At 34.6% G+C, this 25,589-nt stretch overlaps 1 protein-coding gene across 1 annotated transcript in view; it reads left to right on the forward strand.

Moving 5' to 3' along the window:
- The first annotated feature begins 8,098 nt into the window (after positions 1-8,098).
- osbpl5 (oxysterol binding protein-like 5) overlaps positions 8,099-25,589 on the forward strand; it is a 110,532-nt gene continuing 93,041 nt past the window's right edge. Inside the window, 1 exon segment of the mRNA XM_056451533.1 lies at positions 8,099-8,507. The gene's annotated coding sequence lies outside the window, so the exon portion shown is untranslated.

Consider the following 25,589-nt stretch of genomic DNA (forward strand, 5'->3'; position numbering starts at 1 on the left):
TAATAATAATATATATATATATATATATATATATATATATATATATATATATATATATATATATATATATATATATATATATATATATATATAAGTAACAAAAAACTGCTGTGTAATCATTAGATAATTAAATATTGCTATGCTTTAAAATGTTTCGCTAACTGTGTAAAGCTGAGCCTGCTCTGGAAATGAGCATTTGCTGTCAATTTGTACAGTAATTTATTGTTGTTTTATTTTTGTATTGTTAGAGTCCACTAAAACTTATAATCTTACAATAATATAACAGTGTAATTGTTTATTGTTTACCTTTGTTTAAAAGTCATCAACTCAGCCACTGTACTGTTATATGATTCCTGTATAGCCTATGCTATTAGCACAGCACTTTTATTCTTGTGTGATGTTGTCTGAATATATTTTATAAAGAACTTTTCCTGCTGTTTTTATTGTTAATGCCTTTCTGTCAGGGAAGAAACTGCAAATTTGACAGAAATCTTGTGGAAGATACACGTACTGGAACTTGCTAAGCTAAGCTACTCGGTTAAATTAGCTACTACCAAACTACTCTTCTAAAATAGTTAGCTACACAAGTTATTACCCCTGTGTAGCAAGTATGGAACTACAGTTTTTTTTTCTTAGTGATGTAAATTACTGTTAATAAACCGTATATTGATAATAATAATAATAATTATATATATATATATATATATATATATATATATATATATATATATATATATATATATATATATATATATATAATAAGAATATGGTTCAATACCATTAAAATGTGACAGCTTTGTTTTTATTACACACAACTTTGAAATTTCTGATAAAGTACAAAAAAGTAACAAATGTAGCATTTCAGTAAAAATATTTAAATAGCTTAGGCTATATATTAAACCCAAAGTAGCATTTTTTATTTATTAATTTTTTTCAAAATAAGGATGAAGGATGGGGAAAAAAAGACTTTAATCCCATTTTACTCCACTTTAATTCCATGACAACTGTTACTGAAGACAACACACACTCACCGGCCACTTTATTAGGTACACCTTACTAATACCAGGTTGGACCCCCTTTTGCCTTCAGAACTGCCTTAACCCTTTGTGGCATGAATTCAACAAAGTACTGGAAATATTCCTGGGAGATTTTGGTCCATATTGATATGATAGCATCATGCAGTTGCTGTAGATTTGTTGGCTGCACATCCATGATGCTAATCTCCTGTTCCACTACATCCTAAAGTGCTCTATTGGATTGAGATACAGTGATTGTGGGGGCCACTTGAGTACAGTGAACTCATCGTCATGTTCAAGAAACCAGCCTGAGATAATTTGCTCTTTATGACATGGCGTGCTATCCTGCTGGAAGTAGCCATCAGAAGATGACTACACTGTGGTCATAAAGGAATGGACATGGTCAGCAACAATACTCAGGTAGGTTGTGGTGTTGACACAATGCTCAATTGGTACTAATGGGCCCAAAGTGTGCCAAGAAAATATCCTCCACACCATTACACCACCAGCAGCAGCCTGAACCATTGATACAAGGCAGGATGGATCCATGCTTTCATGTTGTTGACCCTACCATCCGAATGTCGCAGCAGCAACTGTAGCCTCAGTTTCCTGTTCTTAGCTGACTGCAGTGGCACCCGGTGTGGTCTTCTACTTCTGTAGCCCATCCGCCTCAAGGTTGGACGTGTTGTGCGTTCAGAAATGCTCTTCTGCATACCTCAGCTGTAACTAGTGGTTATTTGAGTTACTGTTACCTTTCTATCAGCTTGAACCATTCAGTCTGGCCATTCTCCTCTTACCTCTGAACTGCCGCTCACTGGATATTTTCTCTTTTTCAGACCAATCTCTGTAAACCCTTGAGATGGTTGTGCATGAAAATCCCAGTAGATCAGCAGTTTCTGAAATACTCAGACCAGCCCGTCTGGCACCAACAACCATGCCACATTCAAAGTCACTTGAATCACTCTTCTTCCCCATTTTGATGCTCAGTTTGAAGGTCGTCTTGACCATGTCTACATGCCTAAATGCATTGAGTTGCTACCATGTGATTGGCTGATTAGAAATTTGAGTAAACAAATGTAACTACAAGTTTTCCCTTAATTTTTTTTGAGCAGTATATATTTTCATCCATTTAACTATGCCTTTAAGCAAAAGATTTTGACACCTATTGGATTTTATGTTAATTGAAACTGAATAAATGACTAACATAACCAGTAGATGGCTGCAAAGGAACACTCATACCACAATTCGTCATGTCTACTGCCCATGTAATGCTTTCATGTATTTGCTTTTAAGAAAGGCGTATGATGATACAATACAAGTGTATAAATAATATACACACTATTACGTATTTAAAATATTTACATGGTCTGACAGGTTTTCAGAAACTTGGATCAACATGAATCACACAAGGTTTTTTTTTTATATAAATTTTTTTTTAGAAATTACACAAATGAAGTCTGGCCAATTAATTCAGTCATTAACATTTTTAATAATGTTTTAAATTTATATAGCTGCATTCTGACCAATCAATACTTTTTCTAGAAATATATAAATGTTCTGGCAATGCAGTGGCGCAGTAGGTAGTGCAGTCGCTTCACAGCAAGAAGGTTGCTGGTTCGAAACTCTGCTAGGTCAGTTGGTGTTTCTGTGTGGAATTTTCATGTTCTCCATGCGTTCGCATGGGTCTCCTCTGCGTTTCCCCCATAGTCCGAAGACATGTGGTACAGGTGAATTGGGTAGGCTAAATTGTTCGTAGTGTGTGTGAATAAGTGTGTATGTGTTTCCCAGTGATGGGTTGCAGCTGGAAGGGCATCCGGTGCATAAAACAAATGCTGGATAAGTTGGTGGTTCATTCCTCTGTGGTGACCCCAGATTAATAAAGGGACTAAGCCGAAAAGAAAATGAATGAATGATATAAATGTTCTAGAACTATTCATGGTCAGCATCACTGATTTAATCCTTTTTTTAGTAGCTGGAAGTAGATCTATCTTCAAACTTTATTCTATTGATGATAAAACAAGTGGAAGTTCAGAAACTGCTAACGTATCCCATTACAGTACATCTAATCTGACTAGAGTCAATTATACATTCTGTATCACTGCTGTGGCAGCAGAAATATCTGCAGAAGGCAAAGCTTTCTGCGTCTCACAATATACCAGTATGTTAAATTATAAATGATCTTTTTCTTTGCTGCATGGAACATATTTAATTTAACTGACTCAGACCCACCACTTTGTTGATTCAAAGCTGTCTAAACTTCGGTGGCTGTATTAATTCATAACTGTATCATTTCTAAATCTGTGATACAATAAAAGTGAGTACTGATCAATTTTAAATGATTATTGTATACTAACCATTTTTACACTATTTAACGATATTAGAATTCAGAGAGGCTGAAAAAATAAAGTTTATAAAATAGCAATAAAACCAAACCTTTGTCATGTTGCAACTGTTGCGATGTGAATGGCTTCAAAATAATATTCATTTTTCTTTGGCTTAGTCTCTTTATTCATCAGGGTCACCACAGTGGAATGAACCGCCAACTTATCCAGCATATTTTTTACATAGTGGATGCCCCTCCAGCTGCAACCCATACTGAGAAATTTCTTAGGAATATAATACTTGAATTTAAAAGAATATTCCACCTAGTTTAATAATGTCATTGTTGAAATATCCTTCTAATTTGGTGTTTGTGTTGTCGTTACTGTAATCTGATTATTTTATTAGTTTTATGTCATTCATAAATACAACTTTTCAAATAAAAAGCCTTATTAGTAGCTTTTAAGGACATTTAGAATTATATCTCTATTATCTGAATAGTCCGAATGGAAAAGCTATTAAAACTGTTAAATTGTGCCCGGTCTTTAAAGGGATAGTTCACCCAAAACGGAGAAGTTCCTTGTTATTTTTTCACATCCAAATGGTTCTAAACTAGGGGTTTCAAACTCAGATCCCGAAGACCCACAGCCCCGCACATGTTTAGTTCCAACCCTGCTTCTTGTTTTGAATGGGAAAAGTGGAACGGTCAATATGGTGAATGAAGCCCCACCTACTAGTACAGGAGCCAATCATTAATCGATATAGACTGACGGGGAAGCTCGGATCAGATGTGTGCAGACAGATTGGTGGTCAACAGACACACTAAAAATTTTCAGCGAATACTTGCTTCACATAAGAACTATATCCAGATAAAGCTGGAAATCTGTAATTTTAAATGAACCAAATGCACTTGATAACAAAAGTTTTTCGTTTTGTAATCTGTATGAAACAAACGTGAGGTACAGCTTTCACAACACAATTATTGAAATTTGGGACATTAAACAAATCGATTTGTTCTGGGACAACATGAATGAATTGTGTGGAACCCTGCATTTTTTACAGTGTAAATACTGTGTGCATTCATTATCATGATATACTGTATAGAATTGTTTAATATTGGCAAATACCACTATCTGCTATTTTACTGTAGTATCTTACAAAACAGCTTTTACAGTAGTCAACATTTGAAGTGGATCAAAACCATTCATCAGAGTATTCTTATAAAAACAACACCTGTTCTTGTCTTATAGGACAATTCTGAGAAAAAAAAAACGTATCCACTTCAGTCATTGACTACTGAATATGACTAGGCCTACAGTACTAAGCCCTACTACTGTTTTTGAACTCTCTATACAAAGTGCATTAGTATGCTGCAGTAAGATGTAGTAAACAAACTACAGGCTAAACAGTACTAGGCTACACTATGCTATTTTTTATGTGGGAATGAATGTATAATGTGGGCAGTAATATCCTTATTAAACATCATATATACACACTCAAAAACTGATTTTTGATGTTTGTTCAAGCTACTTATTTAAAATGAGCTGAAACAACACAAATTCTAGAAATTTGTTATAATAACTTAATCGATTTGTGTTGGGTCAGCATGGATGAATTGTGTGGAACCCTGCATATTTTACTGTTTAAATACTGTGTGCATCCATTATTACGATATACTGTATATGAATATTGGCATATACCACTGTCTGCTATTTTACTGTAGCATCTTACAAAGTAGTCAAAACCAAAAGTGGATCAAAACCATTATTCAGAGTATTCCTAAAACTACTGAACAACACCCATTCTTGTCTTATAGGACAATGCTGTTAAAAAAAATAATAATAAAAAAAAAAAAATACAAATCATTGATTCACTTCAAATGTTGACTACTGAATATGATTAGGCCTATAGTACAAGCCCTACTACTGTTTACGCTCATAAATGTCAACAAGCCATTTGCTCTGCTTGCAAAATACAAATATGTCTTATGGAAAAGAATAGATCGAGTTTACTTCTGTTAAATGATTAATTCTAGTTGTTTGAAACTAAACGAAAAAATAATCAAATGAATTAGATGAGAACTTGTTGAATCAATGAAACTTAAGCCTTTCATATGACCAACACTCTCTGGTGAGTTACTGTGTGCCTCCATCACAGTAGGTGGCAGTATGTACTTATAAGATGGTTGAATTAAAATGTTTTAATTCACTTAGCTGTAACGAAGTTACATAGACCTATTAAAGTCATGTTGAATTTACACATTTATATTATGTAGCCTACATATAACACATTCAAAGCAGTTCAAGTTTACCTGATTTGTTTAGAAGGCCAATGGGTGCTACGATTAAATCATGTTGACTCAATATATTATTTGTGAGTATGTTTTGGAGTTTACTAAACTTTAGTGCTACCAACTAAGACAAATCTAATTGAAATAACACAATAGATTTTATTAACCATACATGGACAAGACTGAAACTTGTTTATGTCCTGTAACAAGGAAGAATATGAATAAATTCAATCAGATAAACACAACACAGACATTTTGATTCAATTAGTCGCAAAGAAGTTTCACAGACCTATTAAAACCATATTGAATTTACACATATTGTGATAATATAACACATTCACAGCAGTTCAAGTTTACTTGATTTGTTTAGATGCACAATGGTGCTATGATTAAATTATGTTGAGTTGAGGGTATGAACTCATTATAGAAAATGCTTTAGTATGCTGCAGTAAGATGTAGTAAACAAACTACAGTAGCCTATACAGTACTAGCTAGGCTACACTGCTTTTTTATGTAGGCATGAATGTATGACATGGGCAGAACTATCCTTATTAAACATCATATCTACACTAAAAAAAGATTTTTGCTGCTTGTTCGAGCTACTCATTTAAAATGAGCTGAAACAACACAATTCTTAAAATTAGTAAAGTTAACTTAATCGATTTGTGTTGAGACATATTGTTTTGGAAATATTTGCATATACCACTGTCTGCTATTTTACTGTAGTATCTTACAAAGTAGCCTACAGTAGTAAACATTTTAAGTGGATCAAAACCATCCGTCAGAGTATTCCTAAAACTATTGAACAACACCCATTGTTGTCTTATAGCACATTTCTGGAAAAAACAAAACAAAACATTGTTTCACTTCAAATGTTGACTACTGAATACGACTAGGCTTACAGTATTAACCCTAGTAGCCTACTGTTTAAGAACTCACTATAGTAAATGTTTTTAGCATGCTGCAGATGTTGTAAACACATTACAGTAAGCTATATAGTACTATAGGCTACACTGTTATTTTTTATCTGCGAATGAATGTATGATGTGGGCAAAGCTATCAAGCATCATACACTCAAAAACAGATTTTTGCTGCTTGTTCAAGCTACTTATTTAAAATGAGCTGAAACAACACAATTCTTAAAATTTGTTATGTTAACTTAATCGATTTATGTTGGGACAACATGAATGGTGTGGAACCCTACACTTTTACAGTGTAAACATTGTGTGCATTCACTATCATGATATACTGTATAGAACTGCTGAATATTGGCATATACCACTGTCTGCTATTTTACTGTAGTATCTTACAAAGTAGCCTACAGTAGTCAACATTTGAAGTGAATCAAAGCCATTCATCAGAGTATTCCTAAAACTACTGAACAACACCCATTCTTGTCTTATAGGGCAATTCTGAAGAAAAAAAAAAACGTTTTGATCCCCTTTAAATGTTGACTGTTGAATAGTACTACAACCCTTTTACCGTTTATTAACTCACTATAGAAAATGCTTTAGTATGCTGTAAACAAACTACAGTAGGCTATCAAGGCTATACTATGCTATTTGTTTATGTGGGAATTACTGTATGACGTGGGCAGAGCTATCCTTAATAAACATCATATATCCACTCAAAAACTGCCATTTGCTGCTTGTTCAAGCTACTTATTTAAAATGAGATGAAACAACACAATTCTTAAAATTTGTTACATTAACTTAATCGATTTGTGTTGGGACAACACGAATGAATAGTGGAACCCTGCATTTTTACAGGGTAAATATTATGTGCGTTCATTATCATGTTATACCGAATAGAATTGCTGAATATTTACATACACCACTGTCTGCTATTTTACTGTAATATCTTACAAAGTACCCTACTCTAGTCAACATTTGAAAACCATCCATCAGATTATTCCTAAAACTACCGAACAGCAGCCATTCTTGTCTTATAGGACAATTCTGAAAAATCGTTTTGAACCGCTTCAAATGTTGTCTACTAACTAATGTTGATGTGTTAACATTATGTTGACGATTAACCCTTGTACCGTTTATGAACTCGTTGTAGAAAATGCTTTAGCATGCTGCAGTAGCTAAGATGTAGTAAACTACATAGGCTATTTACGTAGCTACTGGCTATTCGGTTATTTTTAATTTGGGAATGAATGATACTACACCATATAAAACATGATTTGTTGCTAGTTAAAGCTTATTTAAATTAAGTTGAAACAACACAATTCTTGAGTATTTTTGGGACAACTGAACTGTTTTATGTTCAATTCATTAAACTGTTAAGCGATTTGTGTTGGGACAACATGAATGAATTTTGTTGAACCCTGCATATTTACAGTGTACTTGACTAAAACAAAACACGAATTCTGAAAGTTGTGCTGTCCAGAATGACGTCAGGCTTTATGAGGGTTAAATCCAGCACCGCGTCTCCACTCTGGCTGGTTAAGCGCCTCCTTTCCTCCAAAGGCATTTCCTGCCGTCCGCGCTCACAGAATACACAGCTGTACGCCAGCGGTTATGGAATGCTATGGACCGCTATTTTATCTCTCCATCATCTTCCACCTCTTGAGGATGCAGGTGTGCACGGTTAACTTCCAACTTCCAAGCGTTTCGCGTCTGGAAAGCAGCGTTTCGAGCGGCCTTTGCACATTTTAAGACGGCATAATTCGCGAGCTTCACTTTTGTTTCGGGACGAACGCGAGCTTCGTATACAGTTCATTTACATTGAATACACGAGAGACCGTTACTGAGGCGGTCGGAATCGAATAAGACAACCAGACCCGTTCCAGAGATCCGAGATGAAGTCGTGTGGATACGTCTAGATCTCCTGCCACGTTTCTGTCTTCGAGGGCTGAAGTTGCGACTGCAACAGAGGTGAGCGAAATCTGCGATAAAATATGATAATATGACTGTTTTCAATGCGATGGGCTGTTGGGCTGTTTACTAATTAGCATCATACGTCAGGCTATTTGTAGTTGGATGTGAATGTGATTATTGAATTTCCTATCCGAGCTCCATCTATCCATCCATCCCTAACCAGCACGGATTCTTTTAACGGCACAGAGCCGCTTTATTCCGTTATATTTGTCATCTCTGCAGTTAATGTGACGCATAGATATGTTATTCAATATAAAGTAGCCTGTTGTCTACATCCTCATTTTTTTAGACATTATAGACCAAAATGCTTTTGGTAAAAGCAGCTGTCAGACATTAAAGTAACCTACTAATAAAACTGTCAATCATGCATTGTTGTGTTAGGCTACATCAAATATTCATGCTTCAATATTAGCCTATAATTGTTTAGCAGTTTTTAAAGTTAGAATAAAAATATATATTCTAAAATTATATTAATATTATTATTAATAATATTAAAATGTGTGTAGGCTTATGTTGAGCACAGGTCACTTTAAGATACATCCTTATTTTATGTTTTGGTAATATGTGATGCATACACATTTAATATAGTTTTAATAAATATAATAGCTCAATTATCAATTATTTAAAAAACAATAATACAATTGTTTTGTATTATTATAATATTTTTAAGTAATTGATAATTGAGCTACACAGAAAAGTAAAAGCAGCCTTTAGTATATTGTTATTATACGTTATATGTTACTGCAGACAGATTAATGATTTATTGACCAATCAAAAATTTTGAAACCAGTTAATTATCGTTATTATTATTATTATTATTATTAATAATAATAACAATAATAATAATAATAATAATAACAATAATAACAACAACAACAATGATAATCAAAGGTTAGTAATTAAAATAATCGAATAATAATTTGTTATTTTTCATTTATTTATTTTCTTTTCGGCTTAGTCCCATTATTAATCTGGGGTCGCCACAGCGGAATACACCGCCAACTTATCCAGCACATGTTTTACGCAACGGATGCCCCTCCAGCCGCAACCCATCACTGGGAACATCCGAGCACTCTCATTCACACACATACACTACAGCCAATTTTAGCTTACACAATTCACCTATACCGCATGTCTTTGGACTTGTGGGGGAAACCGGAGCACCCGGATGAAACTCACGCGAATACAGGGAGAACGTGCAAACTCCACACAAAAACGCCAACTGACCCAGCCGAGGCTAGAACCAGCAATCTTCTTCTTCTTCTTCTTCTTCCTAATATTATTGTTAAAGTAACAACATTTTCTAGGAATAATTATTATATTAATACTAGGCATGGGCCAGTATAAGATTCTGACGGTATGATAACCTTGGATAAAAATATCACGCTTTTGTGAATACTGCTCTCAAATATATTCTTTGTAAATGCCTGGGTAAAAAAGAAAAACTTTTTTCCTCCTTGAACACGATATATTTGAGAAACATTTAAAAAATTGTGGAGCAGTAAATATGTCAGGCTAGATAATTCAAATAAATTATCAGCCATCTTTGAATATCTTTTCTGCTGGAGATACTGTTGTCCTAAAAAAATGTAAATAAAAAATCTTACACATAGCTTAGAAACGGTTATTACAGAAAATTTTGGTGGTTTTAAAACCTTGACTTTTCCAAACTGCAGTATACCTAGAAAAAAGTTATTGTCCCATGCCTAATTAATACTAGGCTATCTTTTTGTTTTTTTAGGTATTTGGTTAAAAGCAAAATACAAAAAATACAAAAATACAGGGTTTATGTGGTCATGGAAAACCTGGAAAAGTCAGGGAATTTTGGCATGGCATTTCCGAGGCCTGGAAAAGTTTTGGAAAATCTGAAAATCCCACAAAGTTTTGGAAAAGTCATGAAAATTATTTTAACAAATATCTGTTTACTTGAATGTAGCTTACTTGTCTTTACGTCTGTACTGTTCGTAGCCAAAAACATTGTCTCACATTATTAGTGCTGTGTAAGCATTATCTAAAATATTTTACATAGATATAAAAATAATATCAAACTAAAAGGAAGTTTTATGATATGCTGTAACCAATTTGAACATGCATTGTTTTTCTTATTGTTTACCACATATACATAGACATTACATGAAACATCAGATCATGAAAGTTTACTTGAAAGGCCTGTAAAAGTCATTGAATTTTAGTAGTAAAAATGTGTATGAACCCTGAAACTACAACCCCCACTAATAATCAGTGTTGGGAAAAAGTAATATATTGCAATCTAAATTCACGTTGTTTTTGGTAATGTTTTAGTTACTTTAAGGATAGTGTCGTGAAAGTATGTAATTTTTGAGTTTATTTATTACTTTAAGATTAAAATAGTCTTAAATAAGTAGTCTTAAATAACTTTTTTACCCAACAATGCTTCTAATAAAAATAATATTAAAGCTTTGGGTACAGACAACAACATTCATTTATTATTTTTGGCTTAGTCCCTTCATTAATCTGGGGTCGCTACAGCGGATTGAACCGCCAACTTATACAGCACATGTTTTATGCAACGGATGCCCTTCCAGCCGCAACCCATCACTGGGAAACCCCCATGCACTCTCATTCACACACATACACTACGGACAATTTTAGCTTACCCAATTCATCCATACCGCATGTCTTTGGACTTGTCGGGGCAACTGGAGCACCCGGAGGAAACCCATGTGAACACGGACATTCAAACACGAACATTGTAAACTCCACACAGAAATGCCAACTGACCCAGCCGAGGCTCGAACCAGCAACCTGCTTACTGTGAGGCGAACGTGCTACCTGTGCCACTGTGCCACCCTAATTTATATATTAATACTAGGCTATTCTGGATTAAATGTTAAAAATTAACGTTTTTTTTAGGTATTTGGTCGAAAGCAGTGTAATTAAAATACAAAACTACTACCATGACTAATAATCAGTGTTGGGAAAAAGTAATAAATTACAATCTAAAGTCCCTTAAAAAATAAACATTGTTTTAGTTACTTTTTAAGGGTAGTACTTTGAAAGTAAGTTATTTTTGAGTTTATTTATTTATTTTAATATTAAGATAGGCTTAAATAAGTAATATATTACTTTTTTAACCAACACTGCTTATAATAAAAATGTTATTAAAGGTTCTGTACAGACAACAACATTTTTAATATTTCCATTCACACTGACCTTCAAAAAGGACATTGTATTAAGTGTGCCAGGCTAGTAGTTGGTGACACTACACATCTGCATACATATATTACATGCTAACACAATCCTGTTATTGTTTCTGTGGTCAAATACTCATGCATAGTTGTAGATTAAACACAATATGCAATTTGCATGACATAAGTGTATTCACATAGACAGTAATTGCCTTCTCATTGCTTGCACTTTGTAGCCAATTTTCAAATGTTTGCACTTTCAGACCCTAACAATGAACAGCTAAGGACATTTTATTTTCAGGTTGAAAAAAATTAATGTGTAAACACACCATATTTGGTTGCTGACATCAGTCAAAGTCAATTCATTCCCACCCAGCAAGGGGGTGTGAAAAGTCATGCTGACCTGATTTAAGTTTGCATGCTTGTTTCTCTTTTGTTAGGCTAAAAGAAATACATCTAGAGATGTACAGTGCTATATGTTAAACCCTGCATATTAAAATGGTCAACCACGAGTTGACATTCAGTACCAGGCTGCTTGAACAGAAGTCTCCAGTGACATGTTGGGAAGAGCAAACTAAGAATCCAGCGTTCCCTAACAGCCCTGTGTTTGTTCTTTAATTTATTCGTACCCTCCTGTTCCAACTGTGTCGGTTTTCGCGCTGATAGCTCCTTGTGAGAACTCCAGACAGCTGAATTCTTTTTTAAGGGGTCGTTGGCTGGTCAGCTTGCACTTCCTGTATGCAGCTGAGCTATATGATGGTGTCTGTTACCTAATGTTGTTGTTAGATTTAGCTTAATATGAACAAACTACCAATTGTACCATTTTAACCTTTTGACTGCCACTCTACCAAACGATTGACCATGTTTTGACTGTTTTAATTAATAACTGTTAAAGTAATTTAAAGACCAATTGTTGGCTTACAAGAAAATCAAACAAACATAATCCTGTTGCACTACTACACTTGATTTTGGTTTTATTGTAAAAATTTTTTAAATAAAATGAAATGTTAAATGGGAATCTGAAATATTTTATGGCATACTTTAAAAAAAGGTGATTTAATGTTTAAAAATGTTTTATTTTGAATATTTAATTTTTTAAAATGTTTTTGTCTTAGACTTCATATTTTTAGATTTTCCATAGTATATGCAGTAGGGTTGTTGTGATATCATCATTAATTAATCTTTTGATACTATACCGGCTGAAGTATCACAATACCAAGTATTGCGATACTGTAATTTATAATTCAAATTATAAAGAAAATAGTCAGAAATACAATATTTTATGTTATAAAATGTGTACTTGCATGTAATTCATAATCCCCTTAAGGCTAAAAAGTATTATTTGCACCCCACTTCACCTAAAATTTATTCATACTTTTTGTTTATTTTGTAGATAACTGACCAACAAAAATACATTAAAATAAAGAAACCACTTATACCGAATGAAATTTATTTCAAAAGAGCATTTTTATTCCAACAAAATTATGCTCTATGAAGTGGTCAAAAATTGTTTCAATGTTTCCTGTTGCTATTTTGAGTTTTTCATCTATTTTTTTCTGTCTTATCAGGTAACAATTCAAAGTAATTCAAAATTTCATTTTGTGAGTGGTTCTTTTAAAGAGATTGTTAACAGGAAAAGAAATGAATCGATTCAGATGTGTGTTAGAACTGAAGCATTAGGCTACCATAAAAGGTGCAAATTTTACACAGTTTTGCAACCTTGAAGGGCTCCACAAAATGGTTTATTGTTGCACAAACATGTTTTTTTTGGAGTATAACATTGGCTCAGCAAATACCATTAGGGATAGGGCTATTTTGACCAATAGCAGTTGAAATGTGTGCATAATAGTGGATAAAATATACAAATAAAGAAATCTGAATTTAGAGCATATCATAGCACTGAAACAGCACTCATCAGATTAACAAACCTGCCCTAGGGTGCATTTCCAAAAACCATTGTTAGCCAACAAAGGTAACAAGTTCCATTGTTACAAACATTGTTCAGCAATGTGGTGTTTCCCGAAATCGTCGTTTTAGTGAATATTCGCAAGCTGCGTCACAAACTAATCCTCTATAGTTGTAGTTAGAAGCAGTTCCTGGCTGTGTTCTTTTCCCCAGTGATTCCCTCTATGCCCTGTTCCTTTTGAGTAATCTAACATCAATTTTAAGGGTGCTTTCACAGTGGCACTTTTGGTCTGCACCTGGGTTCGTTTGACATCAAAGTACGGTAAGTCTAGCTAGTGTGAACATGTCTTCTGAACTCGTGTGCGCACCCGTGAACCGTACCCTAGTTCGTCTGAAAGAGGCGATCTAGGGCCAGTTGTCCAATTTCACTCGCGCCCCCCAGGCACCCCTCACTCGAACCAAGATTATAATGAATGCGCAAACATCATTCACATATTACATTGCTCCGTTTAAAGTGCATAGAATTAATTACATTGAAACATAAATATATAGCTTACCTGATTCAGTGTGATGGCTGAGCCTTTTTCTGTGAGGACAACATGCTAACCTGTGGTGGGATTCCTGACACGACTAACCGTAAATCATGACTAAACTGTGATCCACTGTCAATAAGCATGAGCCGTACTTGCTTTTGGTGTACGTACATACAAAAAATGCTGCTTCGCAAAGCCAAGTTTGCAGAGCCCCGACGGTGTGGTTGAGTCATACATTGAGTATGTTTACATGGGCAGCAATACTTTAATACGATTTTAATATGATTAAGACAATACTCTGATTAAGACTCACCATGTAATCCAACTAAACATAACTGAACTAAACAGATATGGAATTAAGATGTGGAGTATACATATATTAGTGGCATTATTAAAGTAAACACCGCAATCAAACTATTATCATCATGTAGGACTTTTCGCCGCATTTTGTGACAAGATCCACACACGCTGCTGTCAGTAAAGTACCACGCACACACACACATCACGAAATGCGGAAGTTTTTTTCTTTCCATTCGACGTTCGGAATCAATAAAAGCAACACTCTTCCAACAGTCCTTCACATTCACGTCAAATACCCCAGTTTGTCATGGGGACATGAATGAAATGTTCATGAGTAAAAGTTGAACTGCCAAACTGCAGTTAAATTTGAGCAATTGAAGATGAAACACCCAAAATTACATGAGACTCTGCAGGAAAATTGAATAACGTTAGCCTGGTGACGCAACATTCAAAAAGCAGTTTACGTAATAATATTATTGTCTTATTCAGATTAAGGCAAATAACTAGGTTACTGATGTCCATGTAAACTTAGTCAGTAGTCTTCAAAGTAAGTGAAAGATCCAGATGGGCATCCTGCTGATTTGAATCAGAAGGGCACTTTTTGTCAGACGGCTCACCGGTTTGACTTTCATTCACCGTCATTCATTTTAAAAAGCACCCAGATTTTTTTTTTATTTCTATGTTTTACTGGAACGCATTAACTGTGCAGGTGCTAGATAGTTAGCTGTGGAGCTAACGTTAATCATATTATTCCCTCTAGTGAACGCATAATAATCATCATTATAATTTACTAGAGTGCTCGCCTCAATGTCTCGCACCCCCCTGGTGGGGCGCACCCCCCAGTGTGAAAACCCCTGGTCTAGGGTACGCTTAATGTGAACTCTGGTCCTGTTCATGTCTAGTATGAATGCAATCGTACCAAATAACGCAAGTGAACCGCCAACTGTACAACAAACTATCGTTTTCATAACGGTCATTCCTGTGTGTGTATCACATGCTGTACCTTGGTGACAAGTGGGACTGAAATGTCTGCTTCTGTCCTCCAAAAACTTTTGCAGACATTGCGTGATTTTCTGAACGTTTATAATATTTTTGCGGCAGAGGGATGTGAGTCGTTTTTTGTATGTCCAAAACCAAAAGATTTTGTAAAAGCAGAACGACCACGATGTGCGTCTTTCCATTTTGGCGCTTTGCTTTTTTGGTCATTACCTAGCAACAGCCATGCACAAAACAGCAGCTCGATGACACAAGTGTACTGGGGTTCAAAAGGAAAACAGACAGTGTGAACACAAACCAACTGAGAAGGTGGCAAGGGGGAACAATTGAACTTGGGTACGGTCCAGGCAATGGTACCAACTGTCAAAGCACCCTTAATGGTTAAAAATGTGTAATTTGCTTTCAAAGGCAATTGTTTTACAGATCAGTTTTAGCGAACTTCAGATTGTCAATTTCGCTCCCTTCATAGTGGACTTGGAAATCCTTTATGCCATTTTGAATTCAGCCGTGGCTCATACCAAAAGCTGACCTATGATTTACAAGTAAAAATCTGCTACATCTCCAAAGCTTGGGGGAAAAAAGAGGATTTCAGAATCTAAATGTAAATATGGCAACAAATAAATTCAAGTAGTTTTCACATTATTTTTTGACCATATATCTGGAGTAATATGGGGTATTCTCCATAATGCTTGTAAAAGAAACATAGGCCCTATACAGTATATGTGCCTTTTCATTACCATGAAAAATAAATGCATGTTTTTACTGTACTGAAACTAATATTGGATTTAAAAAAGCATAAATCTATATAATTTAAACAGAAAAAAAAATTATTTAATGTGAATTTCTCCAAAAAAGTGTTGCGTCATTAAGGACTATATAACTAACGTAGTTCAAACAATGCATATGTGACAGACTACATTTTTGGGAAACACCTGATACTTCATCATATATTTCTTAAACGATGCATCATACTATGATAGTCCAGCAGTGAGTTATGTTGTTGTTTGGGAAACGCTTCGCTGATCGTCCGATTGTGTTAGCATTCCTCTGTTAGTGTTGTTGGACTTTGTGTTGCGTTTGATAATATTGATCATAACATTACTCTAGATATTAATGAAAATTATTTTGGTATCATTTGAACTGCTTGGCGTGATTCAGGTCTAACCTTTTGGAACATTAACAATTTCTATTAGTTGATGATGAGGCATCATATTGATCAAATGTACACTATGTGTGGGGTACCTCAAGGCTCGGTCCTTGATCCCTTGTTTTTTCCACTATTTGTTACCGTTAAAAAATGCTAATCTAAATAAGTATCATTAAAATCTTTGTTTCCACTGTTATGCCGATGATACACCCCAGCAGACACACAATGTCATAAGACTTTAATATTGGGTTGGATTTAGGTGATGATGTCAGAACTAAATTCAATGTTCTGTTGGAAAGTGACCAAAGCATCATATTGACATCAAATACTGACATTTATTAAACCAAAATCCAACGTCTGATAGATGTCATAGTGGTAACGTCCACTCAACGTCAAGCTATAACATCATTAATACATTAATAATACATTATTTATACTTTTGCATCAAGCTTACACGTATGGTCTGGTGCAGCCTTCGCGTGGCTGCATACCCCTCGCTGTGGCTGAGTTTTGTCTTTACATTATGATTTAATTTGTTGCACTACCCGCCTCTGAATGAGCGAGTTTTAGCTACTTGTACTTTAGGGTAGCATTCAGAAAAAACAAAATCCCCACAAATAAACTCGACGCATAGGAACTTAAAAATCTCACTGCAAGCTAGTGTTTTGGAAGTGTTATTGCAGAGCTACACAAACAGCACGCAGAAGTATAAAAGCACGGCAAAGCACAAGGCATGGACCATGGCGATCACTCGACGCAGAAGTATAAGGGGCCGAGCACACCAAACACACTTTTACGTTCTAAAAAAAGTGCAAGACACACCACAATGCCTTTTTTTTAATGACAATAAAAAAAGAAGTGCGGTGCGCTTTTTTATGGTGCTAGACAACGACTGAATCAGCTGTGTATTGGGCACGAGTGTTGCATAAACATATTTTATTACTGAAATTAACAAAATTGGATTACTAAAATTGGCTTTCTATTACAAAATGCTAAAAAAAAAGGACAAATAAAGCATATTTTACTTGTTGAATATAATGTTACGCCTTAAAAATATATAATTTTGTGAATGCAAAAAGGTTTGGGAATGACGTTTCTTACTGTCTTCAAGGTAGAAGGATGGTCTTTTGTTTTAGCATGATGGCCACATTTTTTTAACAGAGCTCTGTTAATTTGCTTTGAGCTGCTACATTCTAGTAGTGCCAAACTCATATTTAGCCTCTCATCCACAAGTGCTGTGGTCCAATAGGAACTGCTGATTACTCATGCTTGGCTCATGCTTGAAAGCTTGAAATATGGCCAGGTTGTTTCTAGAAGTGGATTTACATGTGAGTGGGTTATTTTTTCATCCTTTTTTAACTGTTTATAAACTGTTGCACTTAGGGATGCACTGATGTAGAAAATCTGGCTGATAATGATTACAAGGAGGGCTGCACGATATATTTTGTTTTGCTGCTATATGAATATAATTTAACCAGATGATTTGAATAGCTCTGAGTGGAAAGATTTCATTAATTAGATCGACTGAGGTGATCAAGCCTTTTTCCTTAATATTTAATAATATCTCTATCTTTTAATCTTTAATAAATAATCAAATCCTGCGATGTGACTATTACCGATACCAATGTGCAGTATTGCATTTTGTTCTGGGAAATAGCAAAAAACATTGAAAAAAAAGTTTTTAATGAGTGCATTAAAGGATAATTTTCTCACTTGTTCCAAACTTGTGTGAATTTTTTTATTTTTATAAACAAAAAAGAAAGTATTTTAAAGAACATTACTGGTCTGTTGGGAGGGTTTCATAGTAACGTTATCCTATTTATCAGGTTTTATTCTTTTTTTTTATTATTTGCATGTACTTCGCGATGTACTGATGTAAAAAAAAAACTTATTTTGGATTTCTTTATCCCTGTTCTTAGTGTTGTGTAATGTCTCGTTTACATTTTTGGACATGTTTTTTCTATATTATATTACAGGGTTAATGAGGGATGCTGCAAATCATTGCTTATGTCATACTGGGTATTTATATAAAAATTGACATTTTCTTTTAGTATTTAGTATTTACAGTGTTGCCAGATGTAGCTGACTGATTTCCAGCAAAGTCAGGGGGTAGAAGGGGGGTTGTGACGGTCGCAGAAAGCATGCTAAGTGAGGGGGGGGGGGACGGTCTGACTATCCATATATTGTACTATAGTGTTTACGAGGTTTACTATGTATTTATTGGATTAGAAACCTTAGCATTTTGTTGAAGTTCAGTAAGTGCACTATTCTGTGCTTCTGAATGGCCGTATTTAAATTTCTCTTGTGTTTCATCTGGTGCAAACTGCCAAGATGCTTATTACTGCGTATCTCATCATGTACCATGTTGTTAAAACACGAGGTTACAATGTAACCTGCTTACCGATTGTTTACATTGGTAATTATTTGCAAATTAACCACCTCATGTGAAACTCTGAAATATAATAGACTAAACTGCCATTGTGAGTTAAATGACCAAAACAAAGACAGTCATTCAGGCTCATAATGGTTAATTCAAAGCAAAATATCTAACTTTAGCATTGTTTTTCAGATAAACAAGAATGTTCACTTTGCATGTTTCTTACATATCTGCAAACATATTATGGTATTTTTATGCTTTAGAACAATCAAAAACTTACATACAGCAGCTTTAAAAAAAGAGTTATCTTCCGAAAGAAAGAACCAATTGTATTATCATGCCTGTAAAGAGTCATCAGTAATGCCAGACTTGCTTCCTGCACAAACCTATGTAGGTTTGTAACAAATTAACATAATGCCATAATGGCCTTTAGTCACTGGCTGACTGCAAAAAAATCTTTGCTTTGACCCTCAAACACTGTAGTTGTTTTATTTGTGTAGTCGGATTGTTGTGAAAGTGCTGTTTTCTGCATAACAAAAGCTAATCCATGAGAAAGACTTTTCTGACATGGGCTGTAAGTGGTAGGCCAATCAAGACACTAGGCCATCTGACCAATAAGAGCTGAGTAACGTTAGGAGAGACCAGAGGCACGTTCAAGCTCAGACCGTCGTCATCTATCTACTATAAAACGACAGAAATTATGCTGTCTTTTATGAAAGTTTGCAGCAATAATTGTGACATTTGTCATTAATAGGAGACTAGAGCAATACATTATATTTATATCATTCTTATATATTATTATGAAAATATAAATCCTTTGCATTGGTTTACCGAATGTCTGTATATGAAAAATCTGAGCTGCTTTTTGTTCTGTAATCTAACTATAAATTAGATGGACCATTAAAATTTGAGTGTTTCTATTAGCCTAAAATAATACATGAACTAGAGAACATCTATCATGTTTAGTCCAGATTAAAATGAAACAAATGTTTAAAAATAAATACTAAATCATTATTGTTGTTTTATGGCTATTTGAACACGTTTAGAAGGCTGCTTATGATGCCAAACTGCATCTGAGGCATGTTAGATTTGGAAGTGATGGAATTGATACAATGCATTTACTTACCCTAGTACAAACAGGCTTTGGTTAAATGTGTTTGCCATAACGTCACATGTTGTAGGTCGCACAAAAGTAAATGGGTAGACAGTTGTGTGGTAGATGCAAATTCCATGCTTTCATGGCAAATGCATTGTGCATTCCGCATCAGTTGTGCCCTGGGGAGATTAGCCTCTATTCACGTGTTTGCATTAATTTTTTTAATTCAATTTTAAGTAAAAATGGTGTGAACCCAGGAAAAAAGCAGGATATATTTACTTTTGCCTGGCTCAGCTTATTTCAATCCAGTTGACGCAACATATTTTATGACGTTTCACGAGTTCACACTTGCAATAGTTTCAGAATAAAGCGTATTTGGCGTGCTGTCCGGGGAGAGGGCTCTGAGCTCGGGGAAGACACCCAAACTCGAGTTATTCCTCTTATCAGGAAACAAAGAGGAATAGGGATTCGAGCGAAGTATCTAGCCCGGCCCCAGAACGCTCCCCCCGGGATTGTAATTCTTAAGAGGTGAGGTGACGGGGTGGTGGAGGGATGCTGAAGTCTTAAGATGCTGCAGGTAAGACAGCTTTGGTATATAAAGGGGTTTGGTCAAGAACTGATTGGATAATAGAATAATTGTCAATGACGTATTTGATACTGAAACTTCTGCGCGTGCTCCTCCCGAAATTTGTTTATAAAACATCACGTATTAGAATGGTATTTCACCACACACAATATACAATGCAGACAGTAAATAAGATAAACTAGATATAAAATTTTGAAGACAAACTTTATGGTGGCTTGAGAAAACCTCATGGAAGTAGCTGGTTTAGTTTGAAAAGATGTTTGATAGATAGATAGATGCACGTGGCTAGCATGTTTCCTGTATATATTAGCAGGTTGCTAGCATATTTTCAATATATTAGCATGTTGTTAGCATGCTTCCAGTTTGAATTAGCATGTTTCTAGACCAAAGTAAAGACCTGCGTTGTAGGAAAGAACTTTAAATTACTTCTGTGTTGACCAAGCACTATATAAAGTAAATAAAAATAAAATAACTTGACTTTCAACGTGGGCTGGTTTACAATATAGGGGAAACATGGTAGTTGCAACTCTTGTGTCATCAGAACAGGATGTTCAATGTACCCAGTTTAGAAATCTATTTAGAAATCATTAAGCTAAGTTTGAATGCAGCCCAGACCCTAAAATAGGTCTGTGATAATATATATATATATATATATATATATATATATATATATATATATATATATATATATAATTTTTTGTGCGATACTGTATATTGCACCACAATTTATTGCAATAATGTATATTATTGTCATTTTAAGACTAATTTGTGCAGCTCTTTTTATAGTGCCAATATGACAATGTTATAGCATAATAATGCAAGTACACTTTCAAAGAACACAGACTATTTTATTATAAAAATGTGTAATATATTTATACACAATCTCACCATTATGTACATTCCCATCCTCTGTATGTTTATGACATTATGACAAAAATTAATATGATCGTTATTTATGTTTTAAAAATCTGCTACAATATATTGTGCATCCAAAATTATTTCCATATATTGCACAATAAGTCTAATAAAGAACTGTTTTAGACACTTTGGTTAAATCAAATGTGGATGCTGCAATGCACATTAAGAGAAAATGAATGTTTATTTTTTTTAACATAAATGGATGTAAACCACGTCGTCCAGTACAAAATGGAAAGTCAGTTGTTTAGTTGATTAATCTTCTTGAATGAAAAAAAAAATGTGTGTAATGATAATCATAATAATAATAATAATAATAATGCGAGTAGTTAAATACTTTATAATAAACACTGCAGTATTTGGTTCTATTTTGGTTTGAAAAATGCTAAAGCTAAAGGCTAACCTCATGTTTCAGCATGTTTATATGGACATGTTGATACTGGAGCACAATATAATATGCTTCATTTCTTTGTTCTGGTGTTTCTTGCAGTGTCTGAAATGTTTGTTTGGAACTGCCAGCCCCAATTCATTAAAAGCATCCTGGTTAATACCTTTACACCTAATCCATTATGTTAAGACCTAACATGTCTGCCAAATGCATGTCTGACAAAAACAAGGGTATTGCTTGGCAATGAATGATGGAGAATGTTTTTTGTTTAAATATATCAGTGACTTATACAAATTGTTTACACAATATATCAGCGCTCCAATATTTACAGGTCACTAAAAGTTCACATACTCTCTGTTACTTATACTATATACAGATATATATCCGACCACATGATCACAAGAAACAACTTGTTAAGATTTAGATCCATGTTAAATGTGCAGTAATATTGCATTACTGATGTTTCCAAATAAAAGCCTTGGGTTACTTTACTGTAAGTGGGTAGATGCGAACATGACTTTTCTCCTACCCTTAGAATTCAAACAGTTTTCTGCCTCTGCTTTCATTTTCTTCTCACTAAATCTATAAAGATGCCACAGCTAGAAAAATGAATAGAGTTCAATATTAGTATGATATTAAAAAAAGACCACAATTTTTATCTGTCTGAGGTGGTAGGTTGATATTTGCATGCACATATATTCTTTTCAAAAATCTTTAAATCAGTCATGCTGTATTTGCTTTATAGTGGAATGTTCACGGTGCTAAGTGTATCTGTGTACACACAACCAAACCAGTTTTTCTTCTATTGCAATCCATGATATAAATGACATTTTTAAGCCCCAAAGGGATAACATGGCATCTGCCAACCTATGAAACCACAAAAATGAAGTCACTTGAGAAATATATTGGACCTAACTGTGTAGAAGGTGCTAAGTAATAATGCTAACCAGGAAACCTTGATCCTTTGTACATCAACATGGTAGATCATGTTGTTTTCCAACTTTTTTTACACTGAGTTATAATGCTCATACACTACCTTACATAAGTCTTGTTGTTGATCCCAGTTGTAAGAGCAAAAAATAATAACTTGACTTCTAGTCGATCATTTGGAAAAATGCCAGAAGGTCAATTTTTCCGATGAATCATCTGTAAACAACCATGAACCTGCATGGACCGAAGGTTCTCACATAAATCAGTCAAGTTTGGTAAAGGAAAAATCATGGTTTGGGGTTACATTCAGTTTGGGGGCATGCGAGAGATCTCCAGAGTGAATGGCAACATCAACAGCCTGAGGTATCAAGACATTTGTGCTGCCCATTACATTACAAACCAGAGGAGAGGGCAAATTCTTCAGCAGGATAGCCCTCCTTCTCATACTTCAGCTTCCATATCAAAGTTCATGAAAGCAAAGAAGGTCAAGGTGCTCCAACATTGGCCAGCCCAGTCACCAGACATAAACATTATTGAGCATGTCTGGGGTAAGATAAAGGAGGCATTGAAGATGAATCCAAAGAATCTTGATGAACTCTCTGAGTCCTGCAAGAACGCTTTCTTTGCCATTCTAGATTGCATTTATTAATAAGTTATTTGAGTCATGGGAGAGATATAGATGCAGTACTCTAAGCTTATGGGAGTCATACACAATAAAAATTATTTTTCTTATGCACTGTGATTTTAAATTCTATACTGTACATTATTTCTGTTAAGTGACAAGATTTTTGTCTAAGTATAGTCAGACCTTACTGTACTAATTAAATAAAAAATTAGGCATGATCATATTTTATTTTGGTGAAATAAGTGTAATCTAGAGGCCTTTGCCTTTTATATTTACCACTTTCATCAAATGATCAATTAAAAGTCAAGTAATTATTTGTTGTTCCTTAAACTTGGATAGGCGACAGGATTTTTGTCAGGTAGAGTATATATTAGCTCATATATAGTGTTATGCAAAGGTTTGGAAACCCCTTTGAGAATATGTGTATATGTGAATACTTGTCTCTCAAAAAAATGAGAGATAAAACAGAATGCATGTTATTTTTATGTTTTGCTGACATGAGTAAGATATTTTACATAAAATATGTTTACATATAATCCACAAGAGAGAAAAATTGAGGGAGTATTTAAAATCAGAAGGAAACACAACGCATGAATAGCCAGGGGGTGAAAACTTTTGGAATTTGAAATTGAAAATCGAGATAAATGATACTTAATTTGTGCTACAAACTAACATAAGTATCTGATGTTGCTTCTGAAGGGCAGTACTAAACGTAAAAAAATATGTAATTAAAATTAGATAAATTTCTATTTAATCATCCTATTTAAAAGTTTTCACCCCCTGGTTTTTAATGCACTATGTTTCCTTCTGAGGCATCAGTGAGTGTTTAAACCTTTTTTAATAGTTGGCTTTCAGTTCCTCAATTGAGTTTCAGTCCATCAGTTGACCTTGGTTTGAAAATTCAGACCTTTGTGTGAAAAGTCTTAAATCGTACAGTCACTGCTGGAAAGGGAGAAAATGTGTGAAATATCCTGGAAAACAAAAGAATCTGCAGGTCAAGAAGCATTTTTTTGAAGTACAGCAGGTGGTTCAACTGTTCATATTAAACAAGGGACTCATAAACAACCATAGCAATGCAAAGAAGAAATCATCAACTTGTAGATCATCCAAAAAAAAAACAAAAAAAACAAGGGTTCACAAATAATTGCAGGGGTTATTTTAACATTTTAAGATTTTTTTGTTGTCTTGTGGACCATACAAACATATTTTATGTAAAATATCATACTTGGGTATATAAAATAAATATTATATTTCTAATTTTATAAAGAATAAATTATTTGCAATTTCAGTCTGTAAGGGGTTCCCAAACTTTTGCACATCACTGTAGGAAATGTAATTGTACTTGCAGTCATATAGTGCTCTCTTAAATATGTAGCAGAAAGTTGCGAATAAAAATTACTGGTCTGGCTGAAGGATTTCATGCCAGGATTTCATGGTAACTTCATTAATTTCACCTGATTTAGAAAGCCATGATTGACCCAGTCTGTAATTTACAGTGGAAACTTTTAGATTATACCCCTCCTTCCCGCATTGAGACTATATGGCATTAGATGCTCCAGGCTGCTGGTCATGTTCTCCTAGTTTTGACGTGCAGTGTTTGGAGCACTGGAAGACATCCTGCCCTACTTTTCCTCCTCTGAGGCTGCAGAGTAACTGTTAAAAGAATGTTACACACATATGGGGGGCTTGTTATAGAATGACACAGCAAAGAGGGGAAAGAAATAGAGGACATAATGTAGCAGAAATAGAACAAAATAATAAAACAAGAAAAAGATTAATTTAATCCCATGCTGCCAATGAGAGTATGAGATTAACCACTAGTCCATTAAAGTAATGTGCATAACATTTTTTTGTCAATGTTTCATCCGTAACGTTTTATGGTTATATATGTATTTATGTAGTCGTCACATTCATTCTTTCATTAACTATCCTTTATTAATCAGGGGTTGCCACAGCGGAATGAACGCCAATTTATCCAGCATATGTTTTATGAAGCAGATGCCCTTTCAGCTGCAATTCATCACTGGGAAACACCCATACACTCTCATTCACACACATACACTACGGACAATTTAGCCTACCCAATTCACCTAAAGCGCATGCCATTGGACTTG

This window comes from Danio aesculapii, chromosome 25, assembly GCF_903798145.1.
Source record: "Danio aesculapii chromosome 25, fDanAes4.1, whole genome shotgun sequence".
Taxonomy (NCBI): domain Eukaryota; kingdom Metazoa; phylum Chordata; class Actinopteri; order Cypriniformes; family Danionidae; genus Danio; species Danio aesculapii.